A 4007-nucleotide genomic window follows, 5' to 3' on the forward strand; every position below is an offset into this window, starting at 1 on the left:
CTTCAAAGTAGCCAGAGTTCTACTTTATATTCAATACTATAAACTTGACCCCCAATTTTGACCTTATATTTTTCAGCTCTTCTATTGAGGTAATTTATTTTTCTTTGGTGCCACATCACTTTAATGGAAGAAATGATTCAATCAAAGAGAAAAAAAATAAAAATAAATAAGTAGAGGTTTTGTAAGGGCAATATGCATGCCCAGCCCTGGCAACCACAGAAATGCATCTCCTGGCAATGGTGAAGCCGGCTTAAGTCTCAGTTTCCATTACCACTATTACTCAGAGTAAGCTTGCCAAAGAGATGCTCTGCCATGTCATCTACCAAATACCCCATCTTGCTACCCAGAATCAAGAAATGTTAGCATTTGCATATTTAAAAAGGAAAACTTTTCATGTAAAATTAAAGACCTCATTATTTTAATCCCTGCCCAATCTCATTCTCTTCACTTTTTCCCCAGAGACAACCACTAGGATGAATTCTAGACCATATTTTACACTTTACCATGCACATGCACCCACAGACACAAGGGCCTAAGACCACCCATCCCACCCTCCCTACCCCATATATCCACATAGTTTAGAAAGAAAAGATTGATGTGTTTTACAGGGACTCACAGAATACCTTCCACCTCCATCCTTAGAGACCCTGAGCTGCATGCAGATGGAGCAACCCTGGGTGTAGAGACTGCTGGACACCCTTTAAAACTTGCATGGGGATTTGCCCTAGTTCGTAAAAGGAGAGAGTTTTGTAGGCACGCCTCAACTGGACACCTTCATTGCTTTGAGAACCAGATAACTTTATTGCCAACAATGGTAAAACTGAAAGGAAAAAACTGAAGAGAATATTCTGAAAGGGCAACATGCACGCCCCGCCTGGTGGCCCGACCCGGAAAAGGCACCTCGTGGCTGTGGGGCCTGTCTGGGCTCAGGTCTCTTTCTCACTGTGACTCAGGGAGAGCTTGTTAAACAGGTTCTCAGCCAGGCTGGCTTCCGGGGTCCACATCTTCCCCAGGTTGCTCACATAGCCACCCAGCTCTTCGATGGTCTTGACCTGTTGGTGTAGGTAGTGGCTCTCCAGGAAGTCGCACAGCTGGGCTCGCCCTTCTCTACGGCCAGCTGGTGCAGCGCCAGGAGGCTGTAGTTGACGCTCTTCTCCAGGTGGAAGGCACAATCCATGGCCTCGAGCCTGCTCTCCCAGCCTTAGTGCTTTGGCTCCCTGATGTCATGAAGGCAGATGCGGCCACTGAGCTGGTTCTGCAGCCTCATCAGTTCCTGCGCATGCTCCATCTTCTCGTCTGACTGGTGCAGGAAGTAGCGGCCAAAGTGCTCCAGGGCCATGTCGTCTCGTTCAAAGTAGAAAGCCATGGACAGGTACACATAGGAGGCGTGGAGCTCCAGGTCGATGTGGCTGTTGACGGCGGCCTCGCAGTTGGTGTGGTAGTTGTAGCACACCTGCGACAGCGGGGCAGTGGCCATCGCAGGCAGCGCAGACCGCGAGCACACAGGCAAAGGCAGTAGCGCAGGCAGCGGCAGCGGTGGTGAGGAATGGCAGATGGTGAATGGCGGGTGTGTGACCGAACCGGAAGTGGGCAGTGCAGACTGTTATGAGGGAAGGGGGATGCTTCGGGGCTGGTTGGTTTGAATGAGGAACAGACTTCAGGGGCGAGATGTGCGGCTCCAGCACCGAGTTCCATAAGTTCCACCTAAAACCTTGGCGACTGGACTTTAACCTGACCTTTTTACCTATAAAGTATTTTTAAAGTTATTTATGAATATAAGTGCAACCACTTTGAGTGAATCACCTGGTTGATTTCTTAAAGAAACTTACTACAATATTGTCAAAATGTGATTGTTTTATCAAATGTACTGCTTTTTGTGATGTCATTAGTTACACTTAATATCACAAAGCTTTATTTGAATGGCAAATATCCTCAGTGACTTCAGCATCCATACTAATGACACTTCCCATAACCTCCTTACTCACTGCCTAGACCTTATTAACTTTAGCAACCTTCATTTTTCTCTCTCTACTCATGGTCAAGTTCCCACTTCTCTGGCAGCAGAGCACCCCCTCCAAAATATCAAACAGTGAGCCTTTCCACCTTTCCATGTTTCTCACTCTTTGAACTTGTTCTTCACTCCTTTTTCTCTCCCGTATCTTAATCTTTCAGCAGCATCCTAGAAACACTTTTTTTTCAAGTCGTCCTGTCTGGATCCCCAAATGTACAATTCCAAGATCTCTTCCCTGACATGCTAGATTTGCTCACCCCTTTCACCTAAATTGCAAATTTCCTCTTCTTGGGTAAGTACAGACTTAAAAGCCTTGAGTGAATTCTTAGAGAAAGCACAACACTTTCAACTTCCTTTACTTCCATTGCCACTCAGTAAGCCTTTTTAAATTTAATCCTTCTTTTAGGTTCTATGAAATGAGTCATATTAGCGTTGTGAATTTAGGCAGTTCTTGATCTATATTTTCAGCATACTGCTACTTCATTAAAGGTATGTAGATACAGAACAAATGCAATAAGCGTTTTTTATTCCCTTCTTAGGAAGGAAGAGAGACATTGGATTCTGTGTCAAATAGATCTCAGCTGGAAGTTTGACTTCACCTATTTCAAGTTGTGTGAACTTGCATGAGTGTTTTACTCCTAGGAAGAATAGTACCAATAATGAGTTTTAAGTAATAAATTAGATGATGCATTAAACATGAGGCTTATACAGCACTTAGTTTAATGATTGCAATCCATGTGTGATAGCTATTATTTTTAAAAGTAGGCTGTCCCTGAGAAAGTTGTCTAATCATTATATAAATGCTCACCTTAGTTTTTTAACTTTAGACTCTTATGTTATAATTCCAAAAGGCAAATATAATACCTTTATTTTCTTTCCTCTTACTCTGTCCTTTTTTTATTTTCAGCTAATCACTAAAATCTCCTTTATGTTATTTCTGTTGGAAGTGTTAGAAAATGCAATCCTAAAATATGAATAGCTTTTGCAATCAATAAATCCCAAAGATTAGTCTGACAAAGTGACAAACTTCAAAAAGTAGCTTATAAAAAGGATAAACTTATATAGACATTTTTTATATTGTTGTCCTGAATTATTATTTAGTTTTGAGTATGTCTGTCTTGTTTCTCTGCCAAAATTGTAAACTTCTTAAGGTCAGGATCCTTAGATTATGTTTGTTTCTATTGCAGATCTTTCTCTTCTATAGGCTTCATAAGGATGATGTCAGAAGTGTATCTTATTTTAAATTGTTTTATTTTATTTTAATATAGTAGTATAGTAGTAGATACTGTTTTAAATTATTTAAAGAGTAGTATATCTAACTTTAGTCTGTTGAATACAGAGCCACTAAATACTGGTACTGGCATTCTGTACTTTATTTTGAAAAATTTGATAGTTCACAAAGCTGAATTTGTTTTTATTTGAGGAAATGAAGGAATCAAATATGCAATGTATAGTGGGTTTGAGTGATCTTTTAGAAGTTTGTTACTTCCCTGTGGACACCAGAAATAAAGTCTGATTAAGAAGGTAAAATTAAAATCACATGTAACTGCCAACAGCTCACATGGCAAAGAACTGGAGAAGAAGCATGCATTATGACTATTTTAAACAAATACTTAATTCATTGGCAAGCTAGAGCTTACAAGGGCCCAAACCTAAGTTATGAATTTAAAAGACAATAAACAATTCTAAATTTTTCTTCTCTGGTGTTTACATAGTTGGGCTGATACCTTCCTACCCTTACCCTGAAGGGGACCAGCCCCTCCACACCTGTGGGTGTTTCTGGTCAGTTGTAACGAGAGACTTGAGAAAAGAAAGAGACACAGAGACAAAGTATAGAGAAAGAAAAGTGGGCCCAGGGAACCAGCGCTCAGCATATGGAGGACCCATACCAGCACCGGTCTCTGAGTTCCCTCAGTATTTACTGATCATTATTTTACCATCTCAGAGAAGGGGATGTGGCAGGACAATAGGGTAATAGTGGGGAGAGAGTCAGCAG

General features: G+C 41.2%; 1 pseudogene; it reads right to left on the reverse strand.

The window, feature by feature from the left end:
- Positions 1-926: 926 nt before the first annotated feature.
- On the reverse strand, positions 927-1483 carry LOC108537226 (ferritin heavy polypeptide-like 17; annotated as a pseudogene).
- Positions 1484-4007: the final 2524 nt, after the last annotated feature.

This window comes from Rhinopithecus bieti, unplaced genomic scaffold (assembly GCF_001698545.2).
Source record: "Rhinopithecus bieti isolate Rb0 unplaced genomic scaffold, ASM169854v2 scaffold_15129, whole genome shotgun sequence".
Lineage (NCBI taxonomy): Eukaryota > Metazoa > Chordata > Mammalia > Primates > Cercopithecidae > Rhinopithecus > Rhinopithecus bieti.